The following is a 6296-nucleotide window of genomic DNA, read 5'->3' as shown; positions in this document are numbered from 1 at the left end:
AGGTAAATAAGAATGTAAACTATTGGCCTAAACGATGCATAATCATTTAGCATGATAAAAGGAAATTATCCTTCTCTAATGATGCATGGGCAACAAGGGGAAAAGAATGTGAACAATTAAGCCGATAGAGTAACAAACTTATGACAAACACCTTTATCGAGTTCATGCTCCCATGCCTTTTAGCAGGGGCATGAAACCAAATAATATATTTGGGTCATCTCTACATGGATAAGATGGTAGAAGTGAGCCCCTTTTAATAATTGATTTTTTTATGATTAAAATGATTATTGTTTTATTTATTTGAGGAATAAAAGAACATGAATAAATATACTTACCTCGATAAGTATATTTATTTATAGAAGTGAGCCCCTTTTAATAATTGATTTTTTTATGGTTAAAATGATTATTGTTTTATTTATTTGAGGAATAAAAGAACATGAATAAATATACTTACCTCGATAAGTATTTCCTGAGAAATACTTACCTAGGTAAATGCATTTACCTAGATAACTAAGTTACTGAAAAGCAAATGGAGCCTTCAAGTTGAAGGCAATGTAATTGCCCATCTGAAACCATATTGCAAAGTTTTTGTGACATTTTCTAAGACTCATAGGCAAAGCTTTTTAAAGAATAAAAACCTATTTAGGAATATCGCAACAGCCTAAGCTTTGAAGGATTCCTTGAGATAGCAAGTGATCTAACGCTCTATCCCATCACCCCATTACAATTAAATGAACCACGCTTTTCCATGCTTTAAAGCCAATAGATTGTTTCTACAACGTGAATTGTTTATTTTGTTACCAGTTCTAAAATGAAATCAAAAGCATGCGATTTGAAAATAGATTGTTTCTCAAGACAAAAATACAAAAAACCCCTTCTCAGTTCTGTGTTTCTTTTCTGTTTTCAAAACTAAAACAAAAAACGTGTACTTGAATCTGGTTTCAAAAACATATTTCCATCTAATTATTCAACTTCGTATGATTTCTATGCTAAAAAACTTATTTTTGTTTTAAAAACCAATGTTATGTTGGTTCCAAAAACATGTATTGTTTTTTAAAGCAGAAGCAAAACCAAATTACTTTTCCTTTTGAAAACAAAACATAGTTCAAGAACATGCTTTTGTCTTTATGCTGATGTGACAATTCCAAAAACAAATGAAAACAAAACACTAAAATAATTGTCTTACCGGTACATAGTCTTAGGTAGGGGTGCTCATAGTTCAATTAACCGAACCATGGGCCTATTTTTGAAACAGAAGTTCCAGAACTAGTATTACTGGTTACTGGTTTTTAAAAAACCAGTTAACCCAAACTGAACCAAAGCCGATCAATTAACCTATGGTTCGATTTGTCGATTTTTTGGTTTTTTATATTCACAATATATATTATAAAAATATATGAATATATAATAAAAAACTAGATATATATATATATATATATATATATAATATTATATTTTAAATAATAGATAATATATTTTATATTATAAATATATATTTCTATATTATGCATATTTATTAATTTATAATATATAAAATATATATAATACACATAAATATACATGAAATATATAAAAATATATGTATAACGGTTGATTCGATTAACTGAATTTTCGATTCAATTTTTCAGTTTTTCTTGCTCACCCCACTCTCGGGTAATGATGCCACTCACATAATTTGCCTGCCAGCTAGAAATAATGGCGAAACGAGTGAAGGGAAGAGTCAGGTGGATAGAAATTCTGCAACAATCTTGTACAATATCGGCCTGAAATCCTTGTTTCAGACGGCTTCTTGGGTATCAGGACCAGATTTGTGCTATTTGTTCCTCTCGAAACTTCTTTAATACAGTGATAGCTTGGATGATAGAACAAGGGGTTCACTTCAGACCATCGGGCCCAGGAGCTTTGAGAGTTCCAAGACAAAGAATTCCTTACAATATTATGCCTTGTGTATTTTTAACTCCAGATCTATGGGCTAACATCATCCATCATCAAAAGCGTTCTGCATGAGATGCAACAGATTCATTCCCCGCTTCACTTTTCTACGATTAAGTCCTACAAGGGCTGTACTTCTGTAGTTAAAACAAGGGGTTACACAACAAATATAAAAGTTCCTTCTCTAACAAATAACAGCTAACAAGATTTTTATGTCAATTGAAACTTTAAAGGTAAACAACTAGTAAGATCCATTTATATCAAAATGCTCACATAAAACAGAACGAAAATTCCTGGTCTGCAGAACTTGCCAAAACTTAAATGGGATCCATGATTAATAGGATCTCCCTAAGAAGCCGCTACTGTCTGGGCCTTGTTGAGGATCACTCCTTCATATTTCACTTGGAACCACTTCATAGCATCCTTTGTCACCCTGTATTGGATCCCAACATGAGATTTGCAGCTACTATGGCGAGTGACACTATCCTGGGCGTTCCAGAACAACATAGAAGAGGTACTGAAAACATGCACACTAGGAAAAGGAAAATGTATTTCAAGCAGGGAAGAGATAGAATGCACGTTATTTCAAGCTTGAACCCACGCACATCTGCACTTGAGCTACTAAAAGTTCATCAACCTTAGAGGGATGGACATGTTCCAAGATTTAAGGAGAGACCTAACCTTCGGTATCTTTTTTTTTTTTTTGAAAAGCATCCTCTCTTAGACTCAAACCCATGTTCTGAGTCTTCTAACGCTTGCAAATCCAACCATCACACCAAGCAATGGTCCCTAGTTGAAGGTAAAAAAGATCTCCTAATTGGGTAAACTAAGCAGCTTCTCTACATGACCCCACCTAATTCGTGGATAAAGACCGTCAACCAGATAAAAGGATGAATAAGCCTGGCCAATTTTTCAATTCCACGGTACATATCAACCAAACCCAACACTATGGAGATCTGTTCCATTAATAACAACCATAGATTAATTAATATAAAAATTGTCCACAAAATAAGGTATTTTTTGAATGGCAAGGTCTTCTGCACCATAACTTCCTCAAGAACAGCCAGTGGTAAATGGTCAAGGTCCAAACCACGTAGATGATTCATGGGCCACATTGGAAAACCTCATTAAACAACCTGAGCAAACCCATTAAAATTTTCAAATATAAAAAAGGGCAAATTTCTTAAAGTACCCCTAAGGTTTAGGAAATTGACTAACTCTACTCTTACTGTTTATATATTGTCTTAAAAGTATCCCTAAATTTTCTGACAATTGTCTAAAACACCCCTTGCCATTAGCTTTCCACCACACTCAGTTCACATGTGACATCACGTGACTGATATTTTTCAAAAATTCTTAGAATACCCTTTTGTGGTTAAAAAAAACAAATAATCCATTGATTCATTCTCAAAAGGATATTCATCGAGGAGAAGAGAAACTCCAACCTGTAGCAATAGGAGGAAATTCTGTCAACATGCCAACTCACAGGAGATGTGGCGGACAATCCCTCCATACACCAAAACATTTTGACAAGCGCACTTAACTGCGAATTAGCTTCCACAAATCTCTGAAACTCAGAGATCTGTGAATACCAAGTGCCCAAAACGACCACAATCCTTGAACTAGAAACCAAAAATTATCTCCCAAACAAGCAGAAAAGAAACCCAAAGCAAAACAAGAATAAACCCTTGAGTTCCCAACTCTCCTGGAAAATTCCCGGTTAAGAATCTGGAACAAGATGAGAGATCAGTGATCGAACAAGCCCTGTATCTGGAGGTTATAAGAATATTTTGCAGAAGATGTAATTTAATGATATTACACTAGATTCGATCGAGGGCTCCAAAAGAATGAAAGAGAAGGAAAGGAACGAATAATCGAAGCCCTGCAATTGCAGGAGCTGAGCGTGAGAGAAAATTGTTTAGAGAAGGATAGCCCTGTGCAAGAACATGGTCTTTTCAAGTCCTAGGCAAATCAGCATATCTGCTCCGGCTTCCAAGCACCTCTCAGCCCTTCTGATTAGCAAGTCTACATCCTCAACAATTTCAGATGTTCAAGGAACTGGAGCTATATATGCCCCATATGCTATATCACCAGTTACTGGGATGTCAGACTTGTTGAACTTCACTGCAAATTGAGGTTTTGCTTTCAATCCACCACTATTAATCAGGCGCACAAATCTCAAGAGAGTTTCTTCAGGAAGGGTAAGTGACCCTGCATTTAGCTCAATTGTGTCAAACCCCAGATTTTTGCATTCCTCCACATATTTTTTGAAAGCAGATGGTCCTCCACGAATCAAATGTTCAGCCCAGTCTTCTGTACCAACATATACTTCGATAAAAGCTTTTGGCATCAAACTGTGTGAGCCTCCAGCGAACTACGACCCATAATAGAATCTCCCATACATTCAAAAATATCCTGAAGAACATTTTGGCTCAAAAGAGTGTAATGAGGGCCCCTCATCTCCGTGACTCTATACCTTTCATTGCTGAAAGGAAATCCTGTCTCTGACGCCAGCGGTGGCATCTGTATTTTGGACTCGTCTCCATCTATTTATTCTCTCCTACTTTAAACTTCATTCCTCTTTTTCATTTTTCTGCCAAACCTCCTCGCATTCCCTCAAGACAAACCAAATAAAATGGCATTTCACCATCTCCGTTTATCTTCTTCACAGTCACACTGCCAGTTGAAAGTTGCAGCGGTAATGGAGTTTCTCCTCTCCTCAAACAGTAATTGCATGTCTTTATTGCCAAATTTAACAGAAGAGTAAAACTGACATTTCATCATTTCTGTTAGGATTTAACAATAATGACAATTGTCAGAAAACTTAAGGGTACTTTAAGACAATATGTAAACAGGAAGGGTAGAGTTAGTCAATTTCCTAAACCTTAGGGGTACTTTAAGAAATTTGCCCTAAAAAATACAAAAACATAAAGAATCCAAAGTATATAATCTTAATAACTTAATATAAGTCATGCCACTTCCATCACAAAATTGCCCCCACTTGACATGAGTATAATAGAAAAAATGGAAAGCAAAAATGGCGTGTAGATAAGCCAATCTCCTACCATAGGAACTAACAACCACAAGCATTTTGAAGTTTTGAACTAAGAAACGTGAACTTGCCACAACTAATTCATCAAAAAAGCTTGCCACAATTAGAATGTAGTGGTCAATTAGTCCCGATAGAAGTTCCTTTTCTGAAGTTCAACTTCATAAAGGAAAAGATAGCAGACCATATTTACAAACATCTCAATGGGGAACGCTCAAAGAAAGAAGCATTCTATTGGACAGATATGAGCATCACTGAGACAGTAAGAGTGGAGAAAAAAAGAAAGATTCAACAGAAAATAATTGCTAGACTTCATTATTAGGCACCATTAATCTCCAAGACCATGCATGATAGCAGGCGCCAAAGGAACAATCACTTGAAAAGGCAACGAACCCTTCTGAAGTTTTTATTATATAAAAATAAACAAATAGGTTCTGTATCACCTCACCATTAAGAAATAAGAATGTGCTTACAAAAAAAAAAAAAGCAATAAGAATGTCTTCTTTCTACAAGAAGAGACCAAGTGCAAGAGCCTAAAGCCATGAGTAAGAAATTCAGCACAAAATAGTTTTTTTTTTTTTTGAGGGGGAGACTAAAAAGGAACAATATGCCCTAGAGAATATAAAATGAAAGCAACTTCTCAATAGAAATTAATAGATCCAAGAAACCCAAAAGATAGATCTAGACTGTACCATACATTAACTTGATTCCAACTCAAATTTGAACGAGTAAAACAAATGGAGCAAAACCAGAAAAATATAAAAAAGCACCTATGGGAACTTTCCCTAATCAAGGTTCATATAAAATACTTGTGCTCTCTAGTCAGTGATTGAAAAGTTTATAAAGTTCACCAATATATCCAAAACCAATTCAAATATCATATGAGACAGAACCGTAGCCCACAATCTACAGATCAACAATTAAATCACCACTAATAAAAAAATCAACACACAGCAAAAAGCGGTGCACATTTAGTTCAAGTTCATGTTAATCAGCAGAGGAAAAGAACAGAAAAAATTAATGGGAAAGGGATTGAACTTCCACTTACTTGATACCCAAATCAATATGCTCCTGTATACTGAAACCAAAGTATCCAATATCACTCTCCAGAAGTTGCATCGCCTTCTAACCCCTGACTCTGATGTAGCATGGAATCTTCTCATTGCGTCTTATACCAAAAGACCGAATGGTGTACCTAGCTTTCAAGGCATCAACTCATCAGCCGAAACAAGAACAAAATCACAGACACAGAGACAAGAGTGTTTGTTAATGGTAATAAACAGGGCATATTCAAGGAAGACTGCGTCAAACTTAC

General features: G+C 35.4%; 1 protein-coding gene and 1 pseudogene across 9 annotated transcripts in view; both read right to left on the bottom strand.

Annotated features, from left to right (window-relative positions):
• Nucleotides 1–1560: 1560 nt before the first annotated feature.
• The window catches only part of LOC148869834 (Pentatricopeptide repeat (PPR-like) superfamily protein), a 28730-nt gene continuing 23994 nt past the window's right edge, over nucleotides 1561–6296 (bottom strand). For 2 of the 9 annotated variants that reach the window (XM_088971477.1, XM_088971482.1), the window contains 2 exons: nucleotides 6030–6176; nucleotides 1561–2069 (listed from right to left, as the gene is read on the bottom strand). The gene's annotated coding sequence lies outside the window, so the exon portion shown is untranslated. Of the gene's footprint in view, nucleotides 2070–2205; nucleotides 2366–6029; nucleotides 6181–6296 lie in introns of those variants that run through there. The other 7 variants (XM_088971479.1, XM_088971484.1, XM_088971488.1 and 4 more) reach the window with 6 other exon arrangements.
• On the bottom strand, nucleotides 3621–4586 carry LOC148869835 (protein HEAT-STRESS-ASSOCIATED 32 pseudogene; annotated as a pseudogene).

Source organism: Nelumbo lutea, chromosome 2 (genome assembly GCF_056320005.1).
Source record: "Nelumbo lutea isolate HS-2025 chromosome 2, American lotus-T2T, whole genome shotgun sequence".
In the NCBI taxonomy this organism is placed as follows: Eukaryota; Viridiplantae; Streptophyta; class Magnoliopsida; order Proteales; family Nelumbonaceae; genus Nelumbo; species Nelumbo lutea.
This window is presented reverse-complemented; position numbering and strand designations above follow the sequence as displayed.